We start from the raw sequence: 7,367 nt of genomic DNA, 5'->3' as shown, positions 1-7,367 counted from the left end.
GCATAAAATGTCAAAAATACATCATAGTATATTAAGGCATAAAAGGTCATAAAATCGTCATAGTATGGTCAGGCATGAGACGAAATAATATAACTAGGCATAAAAATGCCAAAACAGATCTTAGTATAGCATGGCAGAAAAATGCCAAAAAAAGATCTTAGTATAGTATGGCATAAAATGTCAAAAAACGTCATAGTATATTAAGGCATAAAAGGTCATAAAATCGTCATAGTATGGTCAGGCATGAGACGAAATTATATAATTAGCCATAAAAATGCCCAAAAAGATCTCAGTATAGTATGGCAGAAAATGTCAAAAAACGTCATAATATATTATGGCATAAAATGTCAAAAATACATCAGAAGGCATAAAAGGTCATAAAATCGTCATAGTATGGTGAGGCATGAGACGAAATAATATAATTAGCCATAAAAATGCAAAAAAAGATCTTAGTATAGTATGGCATAAAATGTCAAAAAACGTCATAGTATAGTATGGCATAAAATGTCAAAAATACATCATAGTATATTAAGGCATAAAAGGTCATAAAATCGTCATAGTATGGTGAGGCATGAGACGAAATAATATAATTAGCCATAAAAATGCCAAAAAAGATCTTAGTATAGTATGGCATAAAATGTCAAAAATACATCATAGTATATTAAGGCATAAAAGGTCATAACATCGTCATAGTATGGTGAGGCATGAGACGAAATTATATAATTAGCCATAAAAATGCCAAAAAAGATCTTAGTATAGTATGGCATAAAATGTCAAAAAACGTCATAGTATAGTATGGCATAAAATGTCAAAAATACATCATAGTATATTAAGGCATAAAAGGTCATAAAATCGTCATAGTATGGTCAGGCATGAGACGAAATAATATAATTAGCCATAAAAATGCCCGAAAAAATCTTAGTATAGTATGGCAGAAAATGTCAAAAATACATCATAGTATATTAAGGCATAAAAGGTCATAAAATCGTCATAGTATGGTCAGGCATGAGACGAAATTATATAATTAGCCATAAAAATGCCAAAAAAAGATCTTAGTATAGTATGGCAGAAAAATGTCAAAAAAAGATCTTAGTATAGTATGGCAGAAAAATGTCAAAAAACGTCATAGTATAGTATGGCAGAAAATGTCAAAAATACATCATAGTATATTAAGGCATAAAAGGTCATAAAATCGTCATAGTATGGTCAGGCATGAGACGAAATAATATAATTAGCCATAAAAATGCCCGAAAAAATCTTAGTATAGTATGGCAGAAAATGTCAAAAAACGTCATAATATATTATGGCATAAAATGTCAAAAATACATCATAAGGCATAAAAGGTCATAAAATTGTCATAGTATGGTGAGGCATGAGACGAAATAATATAATTAGCCATAAAAATGCCAAAAAAGATCTTAGTATAGTATGGCATAAAATGTCAAAAAACGTCATAGTATAGTATGGCATAAAATGTCAAAAATACATCATAGTATATTAAGGCATAAAAGGTCATAAAATCGTCATAGTATGGTCAGGCATGAGACGAAATAATATAATTAGCCATAAAAATGCCAAAAAAGATCTTAGTATAGTATGGCAGAAAAATGTCAAAAAACGTCATAATATATTATGGCATAAAATGTCAAAAATACATCATAAGGCATAAAAGGTCATAAAATCGTCATAGTATGGTGAGGCATGAGACGAAATAATATAATTAGCCATAAAAATGCCAAAAAAGATCTTAGTATAGTATGGCATAAAATGTCAAAAAACGTCATAGTATAGTATGGCAGAAAAATGTCAAAAATACATCATAGTATATTAAGGCATAAAAGGTCATAAAATCGTCATAGTATGGTGAGGCATGAGACGAAATAATATAATTAGCCATAAAAATGCCAAAAAAGATCTTAGTATAGTATGGCATAAAATGTCAAAAAACGTCATAGTATAGTATGGCATAAAATGTCAAAAATACATCATAGTATATTAAGGCATAAAAGGTCATAAAATCGTCATAGTATGGTGAGGCATGAGAGGAAATAATATAATTAGCCATAAAAATGCCAAAAAAAGATCTTAGTATAGTATCGCATAAAATGTCAAAAATACATCATAGTATATTAAGGCATAAAAGGTCATAAAATCGTCATAGTATGGTCAGGCATGAGACGAAATAATATAATTAGGCATAAAAATGCAAAAAAGATCTTAGTATAGTATGGCAGAAAAATGTCAAAAAACGTCATAGTATAGTATGGCATAAAATGTCAAAAATACATCATAGTATATTAAGGCATAAAAGGTCATAAAATCGTCATAGTATGGTCAGGCATGAGACGAAATAATATAATTAGCCATAAAAATGCCTAAAAAGATCTTAGTATAGTATGGCAGAAAAATGTCAAAAAACGTCATAGTATAGTATGGCATAAAATGTCAAAAATACATCATAGTATATTAAGGCATAAAAGGTCATAAAATCATCATAGTATGGTCAGGCATGAGACGAAATTATATAATTAGCCATAAAAATGCCAAAAAAAGATCTTAGTATAGTATAGCATAAAATGTCAAAAAACGTCATAGTATATTAAGGCATAAAAGGTCATAAAATCGTCATAGTATGGTCAGGCATGAGACGAAATTATATAATTAGCCATAAAAATGCCCAAAAAGATCTCAGTATAGTATGGCAGAAAATGTCAAAAAACGTCATAATATATTATGGCATAAAATGTCAAAAATACATCAGAAGGCATAAAAGGTCATAAAATCGTCATAGTATGGTGAGGCATGAGACGAAATAATATAATTAGCCATAAAAATGCCAAAAAAGATCTTAGTATAGTATGGCATAAAATGTCAAAAAACGTCATAGTATAGTATGGCATAAAATGTCAAAAATACATCATAGTATATTAAGGCATAAAAGGTCATAAAATCGTCATAGTATGGTGAGGCATGAGACGAAATAATATAATTAGCCATAAAAATGCCAAAAAAAGATCTTAGTATAGTATGGCATAAAATGTCAAAAATACATCATAGTATATTAAGGCATAAAAGGTCATAAAATCGTCATAGTATGGTGAGGCATGAGACGAAATAATATAATTAGCCATAAAAATGCCAAAAAAGATCTTAGTATAGTATGGCATAAAATGTCAAAAAACGTCATAGTATAGTATGGCATAAAATGTCAAAAATACATCATAGTATATTAAGGCATAAAAGGTCATAAAATCGTCATAGTATGGTCAGGCATGAGACGAAATAATATAATTAGCCATAAAAATGCCAAAAAAGATCTTAGTATAGTATGGCATAAAATGTCAAAAATACATCATAGTATATTAAGGCATAAAAGGTCATAAAATCGTCATAGTATGGTGAGGCATGAGACGAAATTATATAATTAGCCATAAAAATGCCAAAAAAGATCTTAGTATAGTATGGCATAAAATGTCAAAAAACGTCATAGTATAGTATGGCATAAAATGTCAAAAATACATCATAGTATATTAAGGCATAAAAGGTCATAAAATCGTCATAGTATGGTGAGGCATGAGACGAAATAATATAATTAGCCATAAAAATGCCAAAAAAATCTTAGTATAGTATGGCATAAAATGTCAAAAATACATCATAGTATATTAAGGCATAAAAGGTCATAAAATCGTCATAGTATGGTCAGGCATGAGACAAAATAATATAATTAGCCATAAAAATGCCAAAATAAGATCTTAGTATAGTATGGCAGAAAATGTCAAAAAACGTCATAGTATATTATGGCATAAAATGTCAAAAATACATCATAGTATATTAAGGCATAAAAGGTCATAAAATCGTCATAGTATGGTCAGGCATGAGACGAAATAATATAATTAGCCATAAAAATGCCAAAAAAATCTTAGTATAGTATGGCAGAAAATGTCAAAAAACGTCATAATATATTATGGCATAAAATGTCAAAAATACATCATAAGGCATAAAAGGTCATAAAATCGTCATAGTATGGTGAGGCATGAGACAAAATAATATAATTAGCCATAAAAATGCCAAAAAAGATCTTAGTATAGTATGGCATAAAATGTCAAAAAACGTCATAGTATAGTATGGCATAAAATGTCAAAAATACATCATAGTATATTAAGGCATAAAAGGTCATAAAATCGTCATAGTATGGTGAGGCATGAGACGAAATAATATAATTAGCCATAAAAATGCCAAAAAAGATCTTAGTATAGTATGGCATAAAATGTCAAAAAACGTCATAGTATAGTATGGCATAAAATGTCAAAAATACATCATAGTATATTAAGGCATAAAAGGTCATAAAATCGTCATAGTATGGTGAGGCATGAGACGAAATAATATAATTAGCCATAAAAATGCCAAAAAAGATCTTAGTATAGTATCGCATAAAATGTCAAAAATACATCATAGTATATTAAGGCATAAAAGGTCATAAAATCGTCATAGTATGGTCAGGCATGAGACGAAATTATATAATTAGCCATAAAAATGCCTAAAAAGATCTTAGTATAGTATGGCAGAAAAATGTCAAAAAACGTCATAGTATAGTATGGCATAAAATGTCAAAAATACATCATAGTATATTAAGGCATAAAAGGTCATAAAATCATCATAGTATGGTCAGGCATGAGACGAAATTATATAATTAGCCATAAAAATGCCAAAAAAGATCTTAGTATAGTATGGCATAAAATGTCAAAAATACATCATATTATATTAAGGCATAAAAGGTCATAAAATCGTCATAGTATGGTGAGGCATGAGATGAAATAATATAATTAGCCATAAAAATGCCAAAAAAGATCTTAGTATAGTATGGCATAAAATGTCAAAAAACGTCATAGTATAGTATGGCAGAAAAATGTCAAAAATACATCATAGTATATTAAGGCATAAAAGGTCATAAAATCGTCATAGTATGGTGAGGCATGAGACGAAATAATATAATTAGCCATAAAAATGCCAAAAAAGATCTTAGTATAGTATGGCATAAAATGTCAAAAATACATCATAGTATATTAAGGCATAAAAGGTCATAAAATCGTCATAGTATGGTGAGGCATGAGATGAAATAATATAATTAGCCATAAAAATGCCAAAAAAGATCTTAGTATAGTATGGCATAAAATGTCAAAAAACGTCATAGTATAGTATGGCATAAAATGTCAAAAATACATCATAGTATATTAAGGCATAAAAGGTCATAAAATCGTCATAGTATGGTCAGGCATGAGACGAAATTATATAATTAGCCATAAAAATGCCAAAAAAGATCTTAGTATAGTATGGCAGAAAATGTCAAAAATACATCATAGTATATTAAGGCATAAAAGGTCATAAAATCGTCATAGTATGGTCAGGCATGAGACGAAATAATATAATTAGCCATAAAAATGCCAAAAAAGATCTTAGTATAGTATGGCATAAAATGTCAAAAAACGTCATAGTATAGTATGGCAGAAAATGTCAAAAATACATCATAGTATATTAAGGCATAAAAGGTCATAAAATCGTCATAGTATGGTCAGGCATGAGACGAAATTATATAATTAGCCATAAAAATGCCCAAAAAGATCTTAGTATAGTATGGCATAAAATGTCAAAAAACGTCATAATATATTATGGCATAAAATGTCAAAAATACATCATAGTATATTAAGGCATAAAAGGTCATAAAATCGTCATAGTATGGTCAGGCATGAGACGAAATTATATAATTAGCCATAAAAATGCCAAAAAAGATCTTAGTATAGTATGGCATAAAATGTCAAAAATACATCATAAGGCATAAAAGGTCATAAAATCGTCATAGTATGGTGAGGCATGAGACGAAATAATATAATTAGCCATAAAAAATGCAAAAAAAGATCTTAGTATAGTATGGCAAAAATGTCAAAAAACGTCATAGTATAGTATGGCATAAAATGTCAAAAATACATCATAGTATATTAAGGCATAAAAGGTCATAAAATCGTCATAGTATGGTGAGGCATGAGACGAAATAATATAATTAGCCATAAAAATGCCAAAAAAGATCTTAGTATAGTATGGCAGAAAATGTCAAAAATACATCATAGTATATTAAGGCATAAAAGGTCATAAAATCGTCATAGTATGGTCAGGCATGAGACGAAATAATATAATTAGCCATAAAAATGCCCGAAAAAATCTTAGTATAGTATGGCAGAAAATGTCAAAAAACGTCATAATATATTATGGCATAAAATGTCAAAAATACATCATAAGGCATAAAAGGTCATAAAATCGTCATAGTATGGTGAGGCATGAGACAAAATAATATAATTAGCCATAAAAATGCCAAAAAAGATCTTAGTATAGTATGGCATAAAATGTCAAAAAACGTCATAGTATAGTATGGCATAAAATGTCAAAAAATGTCATAGTATAGTATGGCAAAAATGTCAAAAAACATCATAGTATATTAAGGCATAAAAGGTCATAAAATCGTCATAGTATGGTGAGGCATGAGACGAAATAATATAATTAGCCATAAAAATGCCAAAAAAGATCTTAGTATAGTATGGCATAAAATGTCAAAAAACGTCATAGTATAGTATGGCATAAAATGTCAAAAATACATCATAGTATATTAAGGCATAAAAGGTCATAAAATCGTCATAGTATGGTGAGGCATGAGACGAAATAATATAATTAGCCATAAAAATGCCAAAAAAGATCTTAGTATAGTATCGCATAAAATGTCAAAAATACATCATAGTATATTAAGGCATAAAAGGTCATAAAATCGTCATAGTATGGTCAGGCATGAGACAAAATTATATAATTAGCCATAAAAATGCCTAAAAAGATCTTAGTATAGTATGGCAGAAAAATGTCAAAAAACGTCATAGTATAGTATGGCATAAAATGTCAAAAATACATCATAGTATATTAAGGCATAAAAGGTCATAAAATCATCATAGTATGGTCAGGCATGAGACGAAATTATATAATTAGCCATAAAAATGCCAAAAAAAGATCTTAGTATAGTATGGCATAAAATGTCAAAAATACATCATATTATATTAAGGCATAAAAGGTCATAAAATCGTCATAGTATGGTGAGGCATGAGATGAAATAATATAATTAGCCATAAAAATGCCAAAAAAGATCTTAGTATAGTATGGCATAAAATGTCAAAAAACGTCATAGTATAGTATGGCAGAAAATGTCAAAAATACATCATAGTATATTAAGGCATAAAAGGTCATAAAATCGTCATAGTATGGTGAGGCATGAGACGAAATAATATAATTAGCCATAAAAATGCCAAAAAAGATCTTAGTATAGTATGGCATAA

The sequence above is a fragment of the Seriola aureovittata genome, chromosome 21 (assembly GCF_021018895.1).
Source record: "Seriola aureovittata isolate HTS-2021-v1 ecotype China chromosome 21, ASM2101889v1, whole genome shotgun sequence".
In the NCBI taxonomy this organism is placed as follows: Eukaryota; Metazoa; Chordata; class Actinopteri; order Carangiformes; family Carangidae; genus Seriola; species Seriola aureovittata.
The sequence above is the reverse complement of the archived record's forward strand: the minus strand, read 5'-3'. Positions refer to the sequence as shown.